The sequence below is a fragment of the Triturus cristatus genome, chromosome 5_2 (assembly GCF_964204655.1).
Source record: "Triturus cristatus chromosome 5_2, aTriCri1.1, whole genome shotgun sequence".
Taxonomy (NCBI): domain Eukaryota; kingdom Metazoa; phylum Chordata; class Amphibia; order Caudata; family Salamandridae; genus Triturus; species Triturus cristatus.
The window spans coordinates 333,100,122-333,124,579 of NC_140588.1; the positions used below are offsets into that span (position 1 = coordinate 333,100,122).

General features: G+C 48.2%; 1 protein-coding gene across 1 annotated transcript in view; it reads left to right on the forward strand.

Annotated features, from left to right (window-relative positions):
- The window catches only part of KDM1B (lysine demethylase 1B), an 821,676-nt gene that overhangs the window by 68,058 nt on the left and 729,160 nt on the right, over positions 1 to 24,458 (forward strand). The window lies entirely within an intron of this gene.

Genomic DNA, 24,458 nt, shown 5'->3' on the forward strand with positions numbered 1-24,458 from the left:
CCTCTCTTGACCCAGACTGTTCTAAGAACTACCGTCCCATATCTCTGCTGCCCTTCCCAGCCAAAATTGTCGAAAGCTGGGTTACTAACATCCTCTCTACCCATCTGGAACGTCATCATCTTCTTGACGCGGATCAATTTGGTTTCAGGCCCACCCACGGAACTGAGACCGCCTTGATCACCGCGATGGACGAGCTTCAGAGGCGTGCAGACAGAAGGCAGGCAGCGTTTCTTATCCTGCTTGACATGTCTGCCGCCTTTGACACCGTGAACCATGATATTCTGTTGAAACGACTGTTTGAGGCAGGAATAAGAGGTTCAGCAGTACAGTGGTTCCACTCGTTCCTCCAGGATAGACAGCAAACGGTATCCATCCCCCCTTTTCAGTCGGTTTTCACTTTGGTCCCACATGGGGTCCCCCAGGGCTCTGCAATCAGTCCAATTCTTTTTAATCTGTACCTAGGACCTCTGATCTCGCTTATCAAAAGCTATAACATCAAAATTATCAACTACGCTGACGATACGCAGTTGATACTCTCCTTGGAGGGAGAGGACTCTATCTCTATTGAGACCTTTCACAAATATCTACGTGACACCTCCCACTGGCTAAAAAACAACTCCCTCCAATTCAACGCAGGGAAAACGGAGGTCCTTTTTAGCACTAGTACTAAGATTCCTCGGCCCTTCCCAGACAACTTTTGGCCACCTGAATCCGGGACCATAGTGCGTCCAGTAGCCACAATCCGCAACCTCGGGGTCATGCTGAATCAGGAACTCAGTATGGAGACGCACATCCAAAAGACCTCTGCTTGTTGCTTCGCTATCCTCCGCTCCCTAAGGAAGATATTTCCTCTCCTCCCTACTCATGCACGGGCCCAAGTGGTACGCTGTACCATCCTTAGTCGTCTAGACTATTGCAACGCTTTGTTGCTGGAATCCCCTGGGTTCTTGTTAGACTCCAAAGAGTCCAATCAGCAGCGGCAAAATTGGCACTGGGGCTTCCTAGAAGAGCAAGTGGAGCCTCCCCATTGAGTAAACTCCACTGGCTTCCGGTGAGGCAGAGGGTCCAATTTAAAGCCCTCTGTATAGTGTTTAGGGCATTACATGCAACAGGCCCTGCCTCCCTCCAATCTAAATTTGCTTGGTATACCCCAGCTAGGCAGCTTCGCTCTTCTGAAGCCAAGCTGGCAATGGTTCCAAAATTCAAAAAAATCAGATCTGGAGGCAGATCCTTCAATGTGGCAGCTGCCAAGCTTTGGAACTCGCTCCCAGCGGAAATTAGACATATTTCTGAATTTCTACCCTTTTGGAAAAGAATCAAAACCTGGCTTTTCCCCAAGACTTCGGTCCACTAATCTTGTCCCCTGTTGCTTCTGGCCTTTCCCCACCCCATTAGTTTCAGTCAGCGCCAGGATGCCTGCCATGGTGACAGCGCGCTTAACAAATGATTAAATAATAATAATAGAGGACACGATTAAGATTCAGCCCGTCCTCCTGTGGCATAGAATCTGGACGTCAGATGAAACTGGTTTTAATCGTTATATATTGATAGATGCGCTAGGGTCTGATGGTGTCAAACAAATAAGATGGCTGGAATATGTGAAAATATTCCTTTCAAAATTAGGACACTTGGAATACTTCACTGAGCCTCTTTCGATGTGCAGTGTACCCAGGAAAGTCCTTAAAGCCAGTTGTATGTGTCTTCTGGGCGAAATCAGAGTCACCACGGAAATGAGAAAGTCTACGGTTCAAGCCCATCATTTAACATTGCTGACTCCAATTATACAGCCATATATACTTTTAATTAATGGCGATTATGAACGTTTCCTGTTGACACGTTTTAGACTGAATATATTATATAGATCTCTTAGTTTTCCGGCTGTAAACGATTGGTCAAGTGTGTAAGTGTCCGTGTGATGATGTTTCCGTACAATCAACTATACATATCATGTTCTATCATAAATATTATGTTACACCAAGAAGGAGATGGATTATCCCAGTTTTAAAGAACTTCGGACTGAGACAGTGCCGACCCGCATTTTTAGCACTGCAATCCTTAGAAAATGAATTTATTATTGCATCTGTTATTGCCTTTTTAAAAAATGTTTTTAATTTTCGGGAATCTATTATAATGTGATTCCTAATTATGTATTTAATTAGCACTGAAATTATTTTTAATTGTGAAATGTATTGTGCTTTTATGGTTATTTCTTATAGTAACCGAATAAAGATATTTGAATTGAATTGAATAGTCAATAAAGTGCAATGTGCCCTACTGGATTCCTATGTTGTCCTAATAACATGGGTTAGACCGACCTAGCTAATACATACAGTTTTACCCCAAATCTAATTTTGAGGCCAACAATCTGCAGTATTTGCGTATCATTAGCTTTGTTGCCCATGGTTCAATACCATTGCACCTAGAATTAGATACTGTCCCTGTTATTTGGTAGATAAGGTATTAATTCCCACAAGGATTAAAGTGCAAAGTGCCTTTTAAATAATTCTTTCTCATCTTAATACTATATGTTGGTTAAAACCATCCTATTTAATCATACATCAAAATGCCCGTTATACGGGAGGAGCCAAGATGGCGACCGGAGCAGACGCTTGAGCGCCCGGCTCCGTCGGCCCTTGGCCTCGGACTATCATCCTGATTCCTATCCTCGCCGATTTTCGAGGTGCAACGTGTGCGACGACGCGCTGACCGCGCCGCCGCTTTCCCGGAGTCTTAGCCCGCCCGGACGCCGGAGTTCTTGGTGCTTTTGTTCTCCGCACTGGACCCCTGCTCTATTGTGGCCTTGGCCGGCCCCCTCGACGCTCCGCAGTTACCGGACCCGCTAGCGTAAACCTGAGCCCCGAGGTCCCGGTCCCACCTCACACCACGGACTGTCGCCGGATGAGCCGGGGGAGGGACGCCCGGACACCTCCTGCACCCCGCACCTGATGGGCTGGAGCTATAGGGTAAGCCCCGGTGCGGCGGGTCTCCTGCCCCGTTCTGTGGACCGCGCTGTGGGAGGCTGCAGACCCCCTTCTTCTATTGCCTAGTCGGCTGCAAAGAGAACCCGAGGGAAGGGCAGCGACTGTTGGCTTTTCCCTGTTGCGGCGCAGACCTGAGGGGAATTGCCTCCTTGCTACGACCCCCCCCCTGGCCACTGTACCGTTCTGCGGAAAAACATGGCGTTGATTGCCTGCTCGCGGCTGGGGGATGCTACTCCGGTCTCGCCCGCTGCCCGCTTCGCCCTCCCTCTACCAGACACCAGCTCCACAGTGCTGTCCCGGATTGCTACCGATGTGGGGGCGCAGCCTCCGCTGACATGCGGCTCCGTTCTGGCTGCCCTGCGGGACTTTCGTCTACAAATGTGTCTTGGCTTGCAAGCGCTGAGTGAGCGGTTTGACTCCATACGGTGGGCTGCGGGTCGTGAGCACCCCGTTTGTCATCAACAAGGCGTGGGTCTGCCAGTGCTTTTGTCCTCTTGCGGGGACGCAATGGCTGTTTATGATCGTGCTACACTGGTGCCTGCATCTGGCTTTACCGGCACCCAGGATCAATCGCTCCACAGCTCAATTGCGGATACTTTGTCTCCCCGTTCATTGCTGCCTGCTTCGTTGTTGCCTGCCTCACCGTGCCCGCAAGAGTATCCAGCAGAGCGACACCTGACGTCCTCGAGGAACCGTTCATGGTGGCCTACTGCTTCTTTTCTGTGGAACTCCTGTACTTTACATGCCAGGTCTGGACTTTATGTGGTGCACAAGGGGACCTCAATAGATGGTCGGCGGCCATTTTGTGACTCTACTTCACCATCTTCTCCCAAGCGGCCATATTGTCTTTGTCTGCACGGGGTGCGGGGCCTTCATGTAGGGGCTGGTGTAATCTTAAGCCCGCGATCGGGCCAGGGCTGAACTGACTTATATCGCCATGGTTTCACGGATGGGCTGGACTGGGACTGGAACTGTTTGCATATGTTGTGCGCACTCGTCGCGGTTTGCCCGTCTTCATTTAAATTGTTGTGACACGTTATCTTCACACGACCGCTTTTGGCGTAGTGGGTTCTCAGTGTGTGGAGGCCATAGTTGGCCGATGGTTTCGGGCGCTCTGGGGTAACGTAGGCTCCTCCCCACTTACCTCTCTGTTCTCTTATTTTCTTTACTCTATTCCTACTTTCTCTCTTGTCTATATTTCGGGTTCATTGGGCGACAGGCACTATGCTGGGGGGGGGGGGCAGGCCGTAGCCTCCGCATTGGTGTAGGGTGGGGGGGTAATTCACTGTTTCTACTTAGTTCTATGGGCCTTTTTCTTTTATGTTTCTGCGCTATACTTGTTTCGATTCGGGGTCCGGGTGTGGGGTGGATTGAGTGAGGGCGGATCTGGAGGGGTGCATATTTACTCATGTGACTATCCTGTTATATAACTGCATCGCCTCACTGCCTGAGATTTTCCTTCCATGATCGTTTTAATGATGCTGCTGCTCTCCCGTGTGGTGAAGCTATCTTGCGGACTCGAATCTCCTTGGTTCTTATTCTTTACTGATTTTTTCCCTGATAAAATTATTTTGAAAACCTTAAACTTAACCTTCACTTCTCCTTCCCCTGGTGTCAAGGATCTCTCCAGTGTATACCTCATGACTCGTTGCTAATCTTGACCGTGGATGCGCAGGGGATGTAATGTTTGTACCAGTGCTTAACCGTACTGTGGCCGGCCTGACGGTTGTAGGCCCGTATTTGTTCGTTTCATATGCACAAATAAAGGTTTAAAAAAAAAAAAAAAAAAAAAAAATGCCCGTTATACTAAGTAAAAAAATAACTCACGGTAGTTATGCCTCATATAAACTAAATATATGTAGTGTTCCACTGTAATCTTGAGGAAAAGACGTTCACTCAGGATGAAATGGTGCCAAGTGATTTATTCCCATAGTTCCCCTGGACGCGCTTGTGTCTGCAAAAGGCATGTGATCAAGGCATTTTGCATGCCAAAACGCATCAAGGGGAATGAATGAGCATCCTTTCTTCAAGATTATTGTGAAACTTTGCACATTGCTATATCGAGAGCTGCTACCAACATTGGCACTACACCCCGCGCACACACGCGCACACACACACTTCAGCTGTGAGTTTGAAGTGAAACATGACTTAGTAGCCTTCTCAGTGTATTCTGGTCAGTGTGATCCATCATTTGCAAAGTTGCAGGGCTTCAGGATCTACAATGCATTGCATATCTAGGTAATGTGGCATAATGGCGCAAGCCCGTCGTCCATTAAGTCTGTTATAATCTTTTACCTCCCACTTGACAGTTCCCACTCCCTCTTCAGTCCATAGTCTCCTCTGCCTGGCCGTAAAGTGTCCGAGATGTACAGGAAACCTAAGAGTGGCATAGCTGGGGCATGAGGTCGCATTGAACTGATCTTGATTCTGGATCTTCTCCAGCAGCCAAGGGCAGTCAGAGTAGGCATAAATTAATTTGATCTGTCATTTCTCCTGTCATGAAAAGATTAGAGCACCATTACATATTCCGGCAGAGGCAGCCCAGTTTCATCAAAATGCAGTCTATCCAGAGATCGCTGTACCCACTGGAGTTGTACAGCTAGGAAATATAGTCCTAAGTTAAATGCTTCCAGGCCCCCCCTTGAATACCAGTAACTTGAGCTTACTAAAAGTGACCTTGCATATCTCCCTTTGCTCCAAATCTGATCCAACAGTAAGGAGTCCAATTCCTTAAGTAGGTTTGTGGGACCTGCAATGGAAGGTTAACCAAATATTACAGTGCCATTAAATTATCACATTTTGGCGAGCAAATTCCACGTAGCTACCAAGGGAGAGCAGGCCGATCCTGGATTCCTGTTTATGAGGTTAGTATTCTAAACAATATATTTGGACCCCAAGGTGGTGAACAGTGGTCGCTTTCCAGCAGAGGCCTGAGCTCTGCGGCTAAGGAGTGCCCTCATGCTGCCTCTGTCCAGATTGAGTAGGCCATAGTTGTCTTGGTGCAGTTCAGTTTGAGGCCTGATATTCGGCCACAGTCTTTAAGGGAGGCCATTGCAGAGTCCAGGTCTGCCCCACTATTCCACAGGAACAGTGACATATTGTCGGCTTATAACAATCTGGTGTGTATGCTATCCAGTGCCTGTGTAACCAGTGCTTAATTTGTGTAAAAAAAGAAAATAAGTGCCAGGGCTCTCATAAGGAGGCCATCATAGCTTGCACCACCCAATGCCACTGCCAGCGCTGCCAATGACAGTACCTGCACATCTACTAATCATCACACTTCTATAAACGAGACATTTCTGAGTGTTCGAGACCCGCAAAGCAAGAAGAATGGCTTGGGTGACTGGTATTAGTTGTTTTAATATATATTGAATTAATGTACATCTGTTGCTCTGCTCATCTTTTACTTCCACAAACAGGGCCACCATGTGGCAGCTGTCCTAAGTGCCGGTGTTGACAATTAAGTGCCTGTGCCGAGCACCAGAAACCACTGGCTCAAATTAAACACTGTGGGTACCCCATTCATTCTGTACCGACAGCAAATACCATCTGCGACACCGGATGCCCCTGTCCTGTGCTGTATCCTCAGCAAGTGGCATAGTCTCCCAGTTGTGATTTTGCTCAAAGTTTTGTAATGTCTATTGAGCATGGAAAATGGCCGCTCAGAGACCATCTCTGTTGGGACCCGGCTGGGATATGGCAGAGACACCAGCGCAGTGCTTAATTTGTGAAAAAAAGTAAAAAAAAGTGCAAGGGCTCTCATTAGGAGGCCACTTCAGCTTGCACCATACATTGATCCTGCCAGCCATAGTAACAACACAACTACTAACCATCACACTCCTGCCAATGTGACAATTCTATTTCAGGCCCCCAAAGCTATAAGAATGGCTTGGGTGGCAGGTAATAGTAATTTTTAATGCATATTAAAATTATAATGAACTGTTGTTGTGCTCATCCCTAAATTAGCAAGACAGCCCCACTTTGTGGCAGACTGCCACAAGTGCCGGAGTTGACAATTAAGTGGCGGTGCTGAGCATTTCACTTCCGCAGTGTCTCCTAGTTGTGTCTGGGAGACATACTGTTTTGTCCGGGAGACATACTGTTTTGTAAGTAACAGTGTACTTTTTTTCAGATCGGGTGCCACCAGGTCAGCAAATATTCAGTAAAGTTTCATCTGCAAATGGTCTGATTCCTTCATATTTCCTCCAGCCACATCTCCAATCAAGACTTTCACCTTGGTTGCAGTTTTAGGGGACTTTAGAGCCTCCCGACTGTACTAAGGTAGTTTGGTCAGAGACACTCTATTAACATATACCTCTGTGTGTGGTGTGGATGCATTGTCCCACTCCACATATAGAACAGTGTAAAATGTTGGGAAAACAAGGCTGTTGTTGGCTTGTACATGTGCAGACATCCTTTGCCCATCCCTGACCTCTATGAATGATATTCCCTTTGACTATAATTTCGTTTTCTCTGGTGCCCAGAGGTCAGGACATGATCACTTAGACAGGGTAGTTTCTTCTATGCTAGCCCCTAGCAGTGCACCCAGCTAAGAGTGGGGATCTTTATAAGTTAAATGTTGTTTGTGTGTGCGGTGCAGCATCCTGTGGTTCTTCCCTCAGTCTGTGCCTACTGCTTGGGTACCTGCAGGAGGGTGGCTGTTAGTAATGGGGGTCTCTAGTTGGCAGTGGTATATACCCTGTCCCAAGTAGGAACCCTCTCTTCTAGTGAGGTTGAGTAAAGTACACACCTAAGTTTTCCTGCGCTCACCCTCTGGTATTTTGGCACAGGACAGTCAGGCTAAAGTACAGAGGCAATGTGTAAAGCATATGTATATAACCAACAGTAGCAAAGTCAAAACACCACAAATGGACACCACACCAGTTTAAAACAATCCAGTAGCTTTATCTGAACCAAACCAGACCAAAGGTACAAGAATCCAACTTACATTTATCAAGATATGACTTTTAAAAGGTAAAAACAGTTCTGTCCATAGAAAACTATGGATGCATTACTTTCAACACAGAGTACCTGGGATGTGTCAAAATCACAAACAAAAACATCCGCAGGGAAGGTGATGCATCTGTTCCTTACGCACAGGGACGGTGATGCTTTGGTTCCTTGCTCCAGGGGAGGTGATACGTCGGTTCCATAATGCCACGCAGGAGAGGTGATGCATCGGTTCCTTAGTGGAGATGATTCAGTTTCTTACTGCGGCCCCAGCGTTGTTGCAGATTGGGCACACAGGTGCAATACGTTGTGCACCTGAGGTCAGGTGTAGCTTTACAGGCAGAAACATGTTGACCATGATTAGGCTGTCCGGAATTCGGTTAAAACCGACTCTCCCCGACACTACCCTACCGGGTGAAAATCATCTGACTCGGTTTAAACCGAGTTTCACAGATTTTTCGCATTCGTTGCACTGCTTCATTTGTTGCACTGCTTGGCCACTTGAGGGCGCCAAAGCAGTACAAAACATATTGAGACGGGCTATGGTTGGTCGCAGAACAGAGGTCAGGCTACGGGCGACACGGTCTCGAACATGTCTGTTATTTTGTCCTTTTTATCGACTGCGCCAATTCCTATTAACACGCTGCTGTTGTGTTCCTCCACCCATGCAATGTTTTCTGTTCCTGTGGAAACGTTTGCTGATCTAGTCAAAAACAGGGGCCATTGGAAGAGGGGAAACACATTTTGACACGCAAGGAAAATCCATTTCTGAGCCTCTGTGAGAATGAGTCTGAAGAGGAGGAGGAGCCTGAGAAGATTCCAGACATTCAGAGAGATGACTTGGCCATGCGCAAAACTCAAGGCAGCGCTTCGCAGCCTCGGGAGCCTCCGAGCTTTGTCACCGCCTCGATAACCAAGGCAGACTTAGAGACCTGGGAGAGGCTAAAAGTGTCAGCGGAAACGAGGTTGGTTGAGCTGCATTTCTAGACTTCAGTAGATGTGAACGGACACTTTATAGACAGCTATGCACAGAAACATTGAGTTTGAAAAGTAGCACAGATCTATAAACCTCTTAGAAAGAAAGGCACCCGCTTGTACTCGCGTGCTTTGTCTTGTCACCCTTTAGTTTTATTTTGATAAAGACATCACAGGGCCATATAGCACCCTATTGAAGACCACATAAACCCTTCTTCTATAGGTAGTGTGAATAAGAGTAGCTCCTCTGCCCTCTATCACACGGCTAACTACCGCAGCCACTTTGTAAGTCAGCGTGGTTTATACATTCATGCACCTATGTATGTACACATACAGGTCCATGCCTTCCTCCTCACACTCAGTCACTTTCCTCTTTGTCACTATCCTCCCTCCTCTGACCACCTCTCTTCTTTCATCTGTTCACAGCATCTGTATAGGAGCATATACTTGTGCTTGATTCTCCACTGCAGTTATTATAGTGATTTTGAGGATATTACAAGCCCTTTGTTCACGAGCTGCTCAACCTGTTGCCAGGAAGAGTGAATATGCGAGGTGTATTATTCTGCCCTGGAGTCTTAAGTGTAATTTAAAATTGTTTTAGAAACTGGGTCTTGCCACTCTAGAAACATATTTAAGAGCATTGCATTGTGCTTTCAGTGTGGGTGGCTGGAAGAGTATTAAATGACCACATTGCACCCAGAACCATGACCTGGAAAGATGTATTTGCTGAAGTGGAGGTTGCAATGCTGCCCCAACAACCAAGGCAATGAATGAATGAGTGTCTTTTATATAGCGCGCAGATACTGCGAGTGTCGCGGCGCTCGGCTTGAAAGTACAGGTGAAGAGGGGCAGAGTCCCCAAAGGTGTCCCAGAGTCCTCAAAGCCTAAAAAGATGTGTCTTCAGAGCCTTATGAAGGGAATTCCTCGGGAATGAAAGATAGCAGCGACAGAGCGCAATGAACACGGGGAGAAGGGAACGATGCACAGCAGACGCATCTATTGCATGTGTGCTAAAGAATTCTTCGTGTTACACAGATCGGCCTTTTCTTCCAATGTTGCCATGGATACGGGCAGGCGCGCAACACCCATTGGACTCACAGGGCTTCAGCCCCCCCCGTCGTGTGTGGCAGCCCGGGATGAGACACCTTCCCGGGCAAAAAAGCAGCCGCACCCGAGCACTTCACAGGTCTTTAAAAGACCATTTGCATGTTAATGAGGCCTCGCGGTTGTTTCACCCCTTCTAAGAGCCCCTGCAGCTCCACTCTGCCTATTGCTTAAAGTTCAGCCCCCCCCCGAAATTTTTGCTCAGCCCCCCCCCCCCCCCCCCGAAATTTGGCTCTAGTTGCGCCTCTGATATCTTGTATATCACGTGGTTCATCGAGTAGTTTAATCTGACACACGTGTCTCTTCGGTGGCGTGTCAGTCGTAGTGTTGTTTAAGGCGCTATATTTAGCAACTCGTAAAACGGCGCTGATGTGCGTCCTGCTAATTCGGATCTGAACTCTCCCGGCTAAACTAATGTCTTCATCCTGCACCATTTGTTTAATAACGGTGAACCACCTGTCACTGCAGCAAACAATCAAACCACCCGTTGATTAACATTTTATGATTGCTGCAGCTGCCTAAATAGTATGAAACATATGCACATCTCTCTCGGTTAGTCTGTTTTCACTTTCCAGCTCTCAGATTAATGACTGAAAAATAGTGTGAAACTGTTTTACAACCAAATTTGTGAAACCGAAAGGGCAGCTGACACTGTTTATAAATTCTTTATGGAAATCTGAGCACAGTTGGAACTAACACAGAATAATGTATAGCTATGCCTGTTGTGTTTATTGCCAATAGAGTGGCCGACTAGGAGATTAAATACCGACCACATCTGGTGTACGAGTGTTAGTTTCTTTTATTAACTATAAATCCCATATCTAGCTTTTATTTAACCCCTCCCACATGTCACAGTCAAGCCACGCAGAGGATACGTCCAGAGGTGGATCACTTCTGAGTAGCCTAATAATACCCCCCCGAAATTTTTGCTCAGCCCCACCCCGAAATTTTTGATCAGCCCCCCCCCCCCCCCCCCCCGAAATTTGCCTCTAGTTGCGCCTCTGGATACGGGCTTTTATTTTGGGCTCAGCGATTTCAGTTTCCATTGTTGCATGTTAAACCTGAGGGATAGTTAAGAGGAATGAAGAAGAAAGGCAACCCGCTCTTGCCTCGAATGAGCTAAAATCGGCCACTAAGTATTGGCGACAGTCAAGGAGCGCTGGCACTTGTTTACAGAACACACTTGGAAGAGCTACAATAATAAAGCCAGCGCGAAACAGGATAATACATTTAAAAAATGAGAACAGTGGACCGGGGCTAATTTTGATTGGTCAATGACTTATTTTCTAGAGCTTAATGGTCATCTACAAACATGCATTAGGTATGTATTTAAAAGAATGGGTCCTGTTGGGCATGTGGCAAGTGTGCAGGGAAAAGCACACAGAGAGGAGAGTGCAATACGGCGGAATGGGAAGGAGGCCCACGGGCAAGAAAGAATATAGCGCTGAGAAATGCACATGTGGGAGGTAACTGGAACACACCTGCACTCTCATGCCAACATTTCGGAAGAGCAACGTGGGAGATTGGAAAAAACAAAAAAAATCGGGAGAATGGGTTACTGTCATGTGTGGGCTTTGGAAGTGTGCTGCTGCAAGATCGGACATTTGAAGCGCAAATGCACGTTTTTTTCGTACATTTCAGAAGCATGGAGCGCAATGGCAGGAAGAGAGAGGGTGGTGCAAGTGTTGTGCACTGACCTGGCAGGTTGCTGCCAGTGCATACACCCCCCCCCCCCCCCCTTGTGTGTGGCAGCCCTGGCTGAAACAGCTTCCCGGATACACACCCAGCTGCCCCCAGTACTTCGCAGGTTTTTTAAAGACCATTCGCTTGTTAATGGGGCTCTGTTGTTTTTTCACCCCTTCTAGAGCCCCTGCATCGCCACTCAGACTATTGCTGGAAGAATTAGCACGTCACACAATACCAAGTCCTGTCAGCTGAGACCCCCTAGGAATCGGGTTTTTGTTTGCAGGAATGGGGTGGGGTGGGGCGGGAGACGCCTTGAAATCGGTAGTCTCCCGCCTGAATCGGGAGGGTTGACATGTGCAATACTCATCCCAGAAGACGGCCCAGAGAGTACATCAGTTACCATTAGGTTGCTGTGTGGTGGCGCCGATAGGCCACGTAATGGTGCCATTAAGAACGGCCCTGATGCGTTGCTGGCATTCACTTGCTAACCTCGTGACATCCGGGGTTAGCCCTTTTATTCACGGTTCTACGTGACTATGCACGACCAAACCATTCCGTGGGTTGGGAGGGGGTTGATAAGTACATACAAACGATGGGGTTATGACCTAGCCATTATATGCTGTTCAACAAACTATGTATTCAGCAATTACTTTATTGCTGTCTTCAACACTGAAGCTCCGGAGTTAACTGTATCATGAGAAAACAATAGCAATCGAAAATGTGAAAAAAAGTGTTAGGAGTAGCCCAAGATGCAGCTCTACATATTTCCTCTCAGGACAGACCCCCTGTCTTTGCCCAAGAGTCAGCCATGGCACGAGTTGATTTGGCTAAAAAAAATTATTGAAACCTGAGTTATTGCTTGCTTAACGCATCTGCTAAAATATTTTAGGAACTTACTGACTAAGGACGAATGCCCATTAAGTAATTTGATGGAACCCTGCACAAACGAATTGCTGCCCACTAAGCTGCCAAAGGAGAAAGGGATAACCTCATGGATAAACCGTCTCTTAAAAAATCCAGAATTTTAAAGGGATCACCAGAGATAGGATCTACATATGATTTCTCATACCAGGAAGAAAAATTGGCCCTATGTTTTGCATAGCATTTAAGAGACGAGGGTTTCTTAGCCAAATGGATATCACATGCCACTTTCTTTGAACACTGTTGCAACCTGGACCTCTCAATTTCCAGGCTACCAACCCCAGTTGGTAGAACTACTCATGAGTCAACTACAGAAAACGAAGCGCCGAGGATGAAGAGACAATGGCAGATGGGGAAGAATTGCCAACTGTATCAGAATGAGTTAATGTGAATGATACAATAAGAACCTCATGCCAACTTCGTAATAGTGGAAGGTATGGAAGATGCTTAAGTAATGGTATACAAAGCACAAAAGGGGCATGAACCATTCTGAGAAAACTACAAAATGATTCTCTCGTTTTGGGACAGTCGTTCTTGGGCATGAGAGTCTAGGAGTGATTACTGATGTTTAGTGCACTGCTCTGTCAAGCAGTTTCTAAGTACCAAGATCACATTTGAAGTTGACAGTAAGGGAATCAAACATTTAGAAGCAGAACAGGGAAAACATGGTCATCAGACTTCTATGGCTGAAGGAAGTCGGTGCATAAATATATGAATAATTGCAAATATTCTCAATTTTCTGTGAGAAATGGTGATAAACAAAGATGAAAAACCATTCTAATTATTTTACCCTCATTCAAATTGATGATAAAAGTATAGGAAACTGGACCCACTATCTTTATTTTAAGCATTCTTAAATATTTAGAAAATAATACAACTAAAGGAAGTCTCTTTGGCTGAAATTTGTGAGTCCTGATATCATGGCCATGTGGGCTGGCAGTAGAGACATTTAAGTGGCATTTAGCCAAGATAGTATACGTGTAGTGCTGCTTGGAAGAGGGATCAGAAAACATTCTCTCTTCAAGTGGTTCACTTTGCAGTGATAGTGAGACATCCAAGACTGAATCATGCCTAACTTAAATAGGAATGTGTGTGACATTTGTATAATTTACTTGCAAAATTTCAGAAAAATTATGCTTACGTACATACAAAACCAGCATTTAGCGCCAAATTTGACTTGTAAAAATGTATTTTAACGTCATATACACTGTACATAGACTGTCTATATTCCATGCACTAATTAAGAAAGCAAACAATAATAAAAGCAAAGCGTCCCATAAACACCGGTAAAACACCGTTTCAGTTGTTTTTTATAGCGCGAAAATTAGTAACCACTGAAAAGCACTGTTTTTTTGAGGTATTGAAATCACTGGAAAACACTGAAAAAACACCACCAGAATTTACCAAAAATAGAAACTGAAAACAGGAAAGCCTAACCATGATTTTATTCACTTACACTATGGATGAGTCTGGATAAATCTGGCTAGACTACTCTGACATCCAACCACCATTTTAACAGTGCACGGTTTACCGTGAATAAAGTTTTTTTGGTTTAAACCAAGCACTTTTTAAATCACCTTTCCTTTTCATCACACTTGGATGATATCAAAACCTGCTCTGCTGTAACCAGGCGTTGTAGCACACCAGGGAGGCACTCGGTGTGAGAAAGTGGCTCTGTATATACTGTTCCCAAATAGATACAGTGTGTACAGAGTCCACAGCCCCCAGAGGTTTGGCAGAGGCTAAAGTTAGATATAACCTTACTCTCTAAAGTGGTAGCTTGGTCGAGCAGTAAGGCAGTATCAGAGGACAGTGTAAAGCGTTTGTTGTACACACTCAGTCAGCAAAACGGTTTCACGCACTCAATAACTGAACTCTAGGCCAATGGTTTATATAACAAATATGTCTGTTTTATTTTAGAACCAACAATAGGTATTAAAATATACTTTCTCAGAATGAGATGCTTTATATAAATACTTTTGCAATATGTAATTGGCTTTTGTAGGAAGTTACAAGTTGTTGCAATAGGCAACACAATTTTAAACACAATAATGCATTGAGTTCAATGGAAGTTTCAAGTTATTTGCAATAGATTACTTTCAGGATTACTTTTGTGATTCCAGGACTGGATCCTAGATTCAGTCCTGGGACAGTACTTGGAAACAAGTGATAAAAGTCGACTTAGTTACTACTAGGATTTTTAAGTAACATTTTGCTATTTTAAAAGTTGACACTTAGAAGAAATTTCATAGAAAACAGTCAATGATTCCCTGTGGAAGAAAATTCAAGTTGCAGGTATAGTATGTTCTCGTTACTTTTGTAATCCAGTACTGGGTGCCTAGACTCAGTACTGGGACCTTTATCCAAAACAGGTAAGTAATTACGGTTTCACAATTTATACGATTTTGAAAGAATATTGAAAGTTTGCAGAAATCGACACTTAGAAGAAATTTCACAGAAAAACAGTCAATGATTTCCTATGGAAGAAAATTGGGTTACTGGTAAGTACGGTTGTGAATATTTTTCAGGGTAAGTGCTGGGTACCAAGATCCAGCACTGGGAGCTCACCTAATAGCAGGTGAGTATTTTCGTTTCTGATGGATACATCTGCCAGTGGATTCCTCACCTTGTGAATATCCCTTGCGCCAGCAACATTCTGAAACTTTTGTAGCAGTCCACGACGATGAGGTCGAAGACGACGTCACAGAGACACGGCTCCGCTCGCGACTCCGCTGACGTCACCGGCTCCATAAGGAGACCTCGTCGGCGTGATGACGTCAGTTCCCTTTTTTCCGCGCCGTCGAAGCCAACGGATTTCGGGAATCGCTATTGTTAGCGTCGTTGATACTTTGTGTATTTTCGTTGTTGTTTCCTGTCTTCTTTGAAGATGTCGACAAAGAAGTCTGGATTTAAGCCTTGCCGGGAGTGTGGCAAGCATATGTCCATCACTGACCCACATGAGGACTGTGTGTGGTGTTTATCCTCAGACCACGACGTGGATGGCTGTACCAGCTGCCGTAAAATGAGCTCAAAGGCTCTGAAGGAACGGGAGGCAAAACTCTTTATTGCCAAGATGAAGAAAGAGAAGAGAGGGAGGAGGAGATCGAGATCGAGGTCTCGATCGAAGTCGAGGTCGGCGTCGAAGTCGACTTCGGGGCATGCTTCGAGAGCGAAGAAGCACAAGAAAAAGAGAAGGCACTCCTCTTGGCACCATTCTGACAAGAGCACGGCGCCGAAGCCGAAGTCACCTGCTTGGCGTCGAAGGGACTCCGTCTCTCCTTCTCCTGTGCCGGGCTCGCCTGCTGGTCCTTTATCTCCAGTGGTCTCTTTGTCTCCGGCTTCGCCAGTTCCAGCCCGGACTCCGACGCCGGTTCCATCTCCGGCTCCGGTTCCGTCTCCGGCTCCATCTCCGGCCCCGGAAGAACTTCAAGCCCCGGGTGAGCCTGCGACACCGTTGAATCCACCGTCGGCGCCGGTTGGCCCGAGTCCGGTGGGTCCTGACCAGTATCCTGCCTTTCCTGGGCCAGGTCAGGACCCCTCGCATTACTTAAATGCGATGTATGGGGTATTTGCTCGTGCCATGTATGCCCCTGGTGCACCTACGGGTCTGATGGGTCCTTTGGCCTTTTACTTAGGGGTGCCGCAAGTGTATCCTCAGGCCCCTTTCTATCCATTTTATCCAGCGACGCCGTCTTGGAATCCTCCGGCTCCGAGAACGTCGACGCCGCTTCCATCCTCACCGGCTCCGGCTCGACCTCGTTAGACACCGATGGCTCCGCCGGATCCACGTTCGACGCCGGCGCCGTCGGAGTCGATTACGGCGCCGCCGACGCCGAGGATTCAAATTCGCTCCAGGAGGGAGACTCAGAGGATTATTGAGGAGCAGAGATACCTTCAGGAGGAGGCGGAGGATGGAGAATTGGTGGAGTCGGATGAGGTTTTTGACGAGCTTAAAGAAGCTAGTGGCTTGGACCTTTCTCCTGAGTGGGAGATTACTCCGCCATCTGATGAGCCATCCAAGGATGTTGCACCCTACCATGCAGTCATAAGGAGAGCTGCGGAGTTGCTTGATCTCCAACTTCCTACAACAGAGTTTAAGTCAAACATTTTGACTGAAGTGCTGCATTCTCCCACGGCCGTATCGGAGCCTCTGCTTCCCTTTAATGAGGCCATTGTGGAACCTGTATTGGAGGTGTGGCGCAAACCTTTTTCTGCTCCTGCGGTCTCAAAGACGATCGCTAGGAGATACAGAGCGGCCCCAGGAGATCCTGAATTTTTGTCGTCTCATCCATCACCAGAGAGCCTGGTAATTCAGGCGACTTGTTCTGGAAAGTCTAAGGGGGCTTTTCCACAGGTCCCTGGGGACAGCGAGGCAAAAAGGCTGGACCAGTCGGCAAAGAAGGTGTTTTCATCAGCCAGCATGGCCTTGAAATCGACTAACGCCACATGTCTTTTGGGACGCTATGTTCACGCGCTGATGGACTCGGCTAAGAAACTGGCGCCGAAATTGCCTGAGGAGGAAAGATCTGGATTTAACAACATCTTGGCTGATGCTCAGGCGGCTGCGCGGCAAGTGATCCAAAGTGGGCTGGACACTGCAGATTCTGTTGCAAGGATCATGGGGTCGTCTGTTGCAACTAGGAGAAGTACTTGGTTGAGAACGTCGGAGTTCTCTCAAGATGTACAGTCAACCCTATTGGATCTACCGTTTGATGGGTCTGGCCTATTTGGGAAAAAGGCAGATGCTGCTCTGGAAAGATTCAAGGAGAGCAAGGCAACTGCTAAATCTTTGGGACTCCAGTCTCAGTCGAGAGGGTCTTTTAAGAGGTACAGAGGTTTTGGATGAACATCTTTTCGTACCTATAGGCAGACTCAGCAGCAGCAACAGCAGCAGCAGCAAAGTTCCTCGTCGAGAGGTTACAGAGGAAGAATCAGGGGTCGCACACGTGGCCGTCAGCTCTCCTCCTCCTCTTCCTCTTCCTCAGCCCCTCCCACCACCGCAAAACCGCCCTAGATCCGACATTCTGGATCATGCTGGTCCTGTGGGGGGCCGGCTTACCCATTTTCTACAAGATTGGGAATCTGTAACTACAGATCTCTGGGTTCTAGATCTTGTAGAAAATGGGTACGCCCTTCCCTTTCGGGAATTCCCTCCAAATTACCCTCCTTGTCAAGGGGCTTGCTCGGAGGACCACCGTCTTCTCCTGCAGGAGGAAGTCCTGAAGTTGTTTCAGAAGGGTGCGATAGAGGTGGTTCCAGAGCGGGAGAGGGGTCAGGGATGCTACTCCCGGTATTTCCTGATTCCGAAAAAGGACGGCAGGTTACGGCCGATATTGGACCTCAGAATCTTGAATCTTTATCTAAAACAAGAGAAGTTCAAGATGCTCACCCTTGCTCAGGTTCTTCAAGCGCTGAATCAGGAGGACTGGATGGTGTCCATCGACTTGCAGGATGCGTATTTTCACATCCCAATCCTGAAGTCGCACAGAAAGTATCTCCGTTTCACGGTAGGGTTGCAGCATTATCAGTTTGCGGTCCTACCGTTTGGTCTTACTTCTGCACCTCGGGTCTTCACGAAGGTGATGGCAGTGGTGGCAGCCCATCTCAGAAGGTCAGGGATCTCAGTTTTCCCCTATCTGGATGACTGGCTGATCAAAGCGGAGTCGTCAGAGAAGGTGCTGCATCATCTGCGGGATACAACTCAACTGTTGTACAACTTGGGTTTTTCAATAAACATGCCCAAATCTCACCTGGTGCCCTCTCAGCGCAACCTGTTCATAGGTGCGGTACTGGACACTTCTGTTTGTCGAGCATTCCCTCCTCCTCAAAGGATTCTCGACATTCAGGAAATGATTCCTTTATTTTACAACGGAGCGGTTGTTCCGGTTCTGAAGGTCCTTTGCCTGCTCGGTCTGTTTGCTTCCTGCATTCTGTTGGTCAACCATGCACGCTGGCACATGAGGGCGCTCCAGTGGTGCCTCCGCAAGCAGTGGTATCAGCACAAGGGAGATCTCAGGGAGTCTGTGAGGATCTCCAGAGAAGCTGCAGCGGATCTATCTTGGTGGGGCATGGAGGGCAATCTGTCTCAAGGAAAGCCCTTTCATCTTCCTCCATCAGTGGCCACAGTGATAACGGATGCTTCCACCTTAGAGTGAGGTGCTCATCTGGGGGATCTGGAGATCAAGGGTCTTTGGTCTCCAGAGGAAAGGTTGCTTCACATCAACCTTCTGGAATTGCGGGCGATTCGTTTGGCGCTCAAGGCCTTCCTCCCTTCCCTTCGCGGTCAGTCTGTTCAGGTCCTGACGGACAACACTACCGCGATGTGGTATATAAACAAACAGGGAGGAGTGGGGTCTCTTTGTCTCTGCAGAGAGGCCCTGCGTCTATGGTCCTGGGCTCAGGACCATCAGATTTGTCTGATGGCAAATCATCTGGCCGGGGTGCTGAACGTGCGTGCGGACAGTCTCAGTCGGCAGTTCTCCGCCGACCACGAGTGGAGGCTCCATCCGGAGGTGGTTCGTTACGTCTTTTGGACGTGGGGAACCCCTCGGGTGGACCTGTTCGCCACCCGCGAGAACGCGCACTGCCTGTCATTCTGCAGTCTCCAGTTTCCGATGCAGGGAGCGTTGGGGGACGAGTTTCAGTTGAGTTGGGGCTCACGACTCCTTTACGCGTTTCCTCCCATACCCTTGATTCCTCGGGTTCTGATGAAGATTCGCCAAGACCGGGCCCAAGTTATATTGATCGCCCCGGATTGGCCAAGAAGGGTGTGGTATACAGATCTTCTCCACCTCTCCTCGTTCCCTCCGCTCCGTCTCCCTCTGAGGGCAGACCTCCTCTCGCAGTTGGAGGGGCAGGTTCTACACCCCCACCTCCAGAGCTTACAGCTTCATGCCTGGAGATTGAACGGGGCAACCTGAATTCATTCTCTCTCCCACCGGATGTGGTGGATGTTATTTTATCGGCCAGGCGACACTCCACCAAATCTATTTATTCATATAGGTGGTCTAAATTTGTTCTCTGGTGTGGAGAGAGGTCCATTGATCCCTTGAAGGCTCGTCTTTCTTATATTTTACAGTTTGCCCTTTCTCTTGCCCAGCAAGGCTTTGCTGTGGCTACTGTGATCAGCCGTCGCTGTTCAAGTCTCCAATTGTTCTTCGTTTTATAAAGGGCCTTACAAACAAGTTTCCTCCAGCTCCCTTTATTATGCCTCAATGGGACTTAAACCTTGTATTAACCTATCTTATGGGTTCTCCCTTCGAGCCCTTACACAAGTGTCCCCTGAGGCTCTTGTCTTTTAAGACGGTATTCCTCGTTGCAATCACCTCGGCAAGGAGGGTAAGTGAGCTTCAAGCTCTAAGTTCGAAACCCCCATTCTTGACCATTCATGCTGAACGAATGGTACTCAGGACCAGGGCTGCGTTTTTGCCTAAGGTGGTAACTCCCTTCCATCTGGGGCAGTCCGTTACCCTTCCTTCCTTTTATCCTCCCCCTCACCCTTCCAAGGAGGAGGAGAGACTTCACCGCTTGGACCCTAAGAGGGCGGTGAGCTTTTACCTGGACAGGACAAAAGACTACAGGATTGATGACCAGCTCTTTGTGGGCTTCGCTGGCTGCAGGAAGGGTCGTGCGGTGCACAAGCGCACCCTTTCCAGATGGATTGTACTCTGCATCAAGATATGCAACTCCCTAGCTGGTAAGGAGCCTCCGGGGGTTTGAGGGCTCATTCTACCAGGGCAAAGTCTTCTACATTTGCCTTATCTAGGGGTGTTCCTGTGGAGGACATTTGTAGGGCGGCAACTTGGGCCTCCCTCCACACCTTCGCAAAACATTATTGCTTGGACACTGAGGTGAGGAGGGACGGACACTTTGCTCGATCCGTCCTTCAGGATTTTCTGGTATAGGGGGATGGACACCCTCCTCCGGGAGTGGGGACTGCTGTGGAATCTATTCACAAGGTGAGGAATCCACTGGCAGATGTATCCATCAGAAGAACAAGTTACTTACCTTCTGTAACGCTTTTTCTGGTGGATACAGTATCTGCCTGTGGATTCCTCACTGACCCACCCGCCTCCCCGTTGTCCATCCTTCTATACCTACAATTCTGTTGATGGTATTTCAAAATGTGTTTTGTTACTGTCAAGGGCATTATGTTGTTTCTTGTGCCTTGGTATTTATTTTCCACACTGTGTGTGTTTATTTGCATATCATGTACTGTGTATACTGTATATATATATATATATTGCTGTCAGTCCGTCCGTGTGCCTCGAAGGCACGGAAAAAAGGGGCGGAACTAACGTCATCACGCCGACGAGGTCTTCTTATGGAGCCGGTGACGTCAGCGGAGTCGCGAGCGGAGCCGTGTCTCTGTGACGTCGTCTTCGACCTCATCGGCGTGGACTGCTACAAAAGTTTCCGAATGTTGCTGGCGCAAGGGATATTCACAAGGTGAGGAATCCACAGGCAGATACTGTATCCACCAGAAAAAGCGTTACCGAAGGTAAGTAACTTGTTCTTTCGTTACTCTGCTGATTTTTGGTGAATATTTTTAAGTTTGGAAAACACTTTCAGAAGAAACCAGTCAATGTTACCCTATGGAGAAAATTAAGTTATCGGCTTTAGGGTAAGTACTCGACTGGCAAAGTTAAGGTTCTGGGCATAGACTCAGGGGTCTCCCAGGGTCAGGTAGGTACAGTCGTTACACCCTCAGCGGCACTGGGGCAGCCGGGTGCAGAGTGAGTTAGGCCCAATGTTATCCTATGGGAGGCAGGGGGGCCTTGGTTGGTGGCTGCTGACTAGCAGGCCACGCGGCTGTGGGAGCTTGGCTCCTGGTCACTTGCTATGGGCAAATGGGGAAGTAGATAGGTGTAGAGGTTACACTGCCAGGGCCACTCGGGCGGCTGGGTGCAGGGTGCTTTTGAGCCTTCGGGCGCTCAATTGATTTCAATGGGAAAGCTCCGGTTTGGAAAAAGACTGCAAGCTCGGGGACGAAGATTCTTCAGGTGCCATCACCACTTCGAGAGATAAGTTGGGTAGTTGGAGGATAGCTAGGTACCCAGGAGTTGGGCACAGGGGGCCGCAGGGCGCCGGGTGCAGGGGTGCCTTTTGGTGTTAGGAAATCTTACCCTCTGTTGATCGCGTTTGGGGGGGGTACCTAGTTCTGAGGCTGCAGGCGTCGTCAGGAGGGTCGAGGGAAGTCTTTGGGGTCAAGGTCGCCGGGGGGTCGTCCTCGTGGTCTTTGTTCACTCCTGCACAGGCCAGGCTTGGCGGGTGCAGAGTGTGCAGGGTTCGCGGTTCCGGGCTGATGCCAGGGCTTAGAAGCTGATTTTGAGTAGAGCCTCTACTCATGGGAGTCTCAGGTGATTAGAGCCAAAAGGTAGCCAGGTCCTCCGGGGTTTGTGAGGTCGCTGGCCACAAGAGGTGCCGGGTTGTAGCAGGAGCAGGTTCGAGGGTCGACAGGCCGGTAGGGCTGGGGCCAAAGCAGTTGGTGTCTTCCTCTTTTTAGCAGCTGCAGGGCAGGTCTTCTTTGTATTTCGGAATCTGGAATCTGGGGAAGTAAGGTTCAGGGTGCCCCTAAATACTAGATTTAGGGGCGTTACATGTAGGTGAAGGGCAGGGACCAATGGGTCCCTGTCCTGGGGTGGGTACACCCCCTATTCTGCCACTCTCCTGTGGGAGGGGGGCAGTAGCCTAGTCCTGATTGGGTAGGGCCTCCCATCTTCAAGATGGCGAGCGCCTGGAGATGTGCTTCACCTCGCGTCCCCCACCTGCGGGGTGGGGTTGGCAGGCTGGCACATCCCCTGTCCTTATTTAGGGTTTCCGGCCAAGCTTCCCGCCAGAGTGGGGGTTGCTAGTGGCCTGGGGAAGCTCACAGAGGCATGCCTTTGAAGCTTCCCCCTCCCCATCCTGGGGGAGGAGATCTAGCACCTCGCCCAGGATGTGCATTGTTGCAGACCCAGGAGAGCAGGGGCTCTCCTACCCAGGGGTCCAGCAACATGTCTGCTGTGTGGCAGCCGAGGCAGCCTCTCAGACCAGACGTGGATTGTAGGTTAGGTTTCAGGGGGCCTCTCTAAGATGCCCTCTGTGGTGCTTGGTACATTAAATCCCACACTGGCATCAGTGTGGGTTTAATGTGCTGAGAAGTCTGATACCAAACTTCCCAGTCTTCAGTGTTGCCATTATGGTGCTGTGGAGTTTGTGTTTGACAAGCTCCCAGCACCATGCACTCTTAAATGGCAGCACTGCACTTACAGGGCCCAGGAATGGACCTGGGTACTGTAGGGGCACTAGGCTCATGCTCCTGTGCCCACACCACTCGCATAGGGCACCCAGCTAGAGGGGTGGCTGATGTATGCCAGGGCAGTGTAGGTGGTGGGCATGGCACACAGGATTATGTGCCATGTCAACTCTCTGTTTTGTCCTGTACCAAGACACTCAGCCTGCAAGGGCAGTGTGTGTGTTACGGTACAGGGCCTCTAAGGGTGGCACAATGAGTGCTGCAGCCCTTAGAGGCCTTCCCTGGTCACAAGGCCCTGTGTACCTAGGGTACCATTTACCAGGGGCTGACTTGTGGCCACGGTTTGCCAATTTGGGTTGGAGGTTTTGGTTTAGGGAAGGAACATAGGCCCTGGGCACCTGATTGGCAGGAGTCCAGGGCACACTCAGTCAAAGTACATTCAGCAATTCAGCAAAAAGTGGGGGCATACCATGCATGAAAGATGGCACTTTCTCACACTCGGCCTCTCTGGTGGGAACCCAATGATGAAGCATGTCACCAACCAGGTTGGTAGGTGAGGGTTCTTTTTACTCACAAGAGTGATTTCACTTCTATTTTCCTTTTTCTTACTTTCCATTCACCAAATGTGTTTGCTCCGCACTCTTCTGTTGTTTTGACTTAGACTTATTAGGGGGTATAAGAGTGTCTTAGTTATCGCTCTCTCTCTTTTTGTTGAGATATATCTCTTTGAGCTTGCCCAGGAGCGTGTGCTTAGGATAAGGTGTATTTAGCCCCTCGGCTTTGCCCAAGCAGGACGGTTGGACAAAAATGTCTTAGTTTGGCAATTATTTCATAGTACAATAAGTTTGTATTGTTTCCCTATGTGTAACTTGCCATGGATCAGGTATTTGTGTGGGGTGGGTGATGTTTATTAGCTCCCCATGTACTGTATAAGGGTGGGTTGGTATTTGATTCCCTCTCTTCTTTGCCCAAGTTATGCTCCTCCCCTCACCTTACTTAGTAGCAGGCTATATAGCTCCTTGCCTCCACTCTCCATGCCCAAGTTTGTGGGAAGTGTAATTTTAAGGCTTTATTTAGCTTAAAAGTGGGTATTTAGTGTCCCCTGCACAAGGGTGGTTGGAGAGGAATCTTCGTTTATCCCTTGATGTCTTTTCTAAGACCAGAGATAGGTTGTGCTTCAGCCCGCATGGCGTACCCAGAGGCAGAAAGTTGTTAACCTCTTCAGTGCTCACGACGTCTCCCGGCCGTCATGCGGTCACGGTGGGCGTGTGCGCACGACGGCCGGGAGACGTCATGCCACGCCTGAGATCGGAATGTCCAGCACCGCGGGAGCGCTGCGGCAGAAATTCCGCCGCAGCGAAGAGGCTAACCCACTCTCCTTGCCCAAGAGTGTTGGTTTGCCATGTCTATGGGCCCACCTTGCCCCAGGTCTGGCAAGGTGGGACCTAACTCTTGGACAAAAACAGCACAGTTCTCCCGTGCCATTCTACCATTTTTAGAGTTCCTCATATTTATGGCTCTATTTTTCTGTGCATAAATAAAAACCCATTCATATTTAAATAAATCGCTCTGACTGGGCAGGGAGTTTGAATCTAATCACTTGA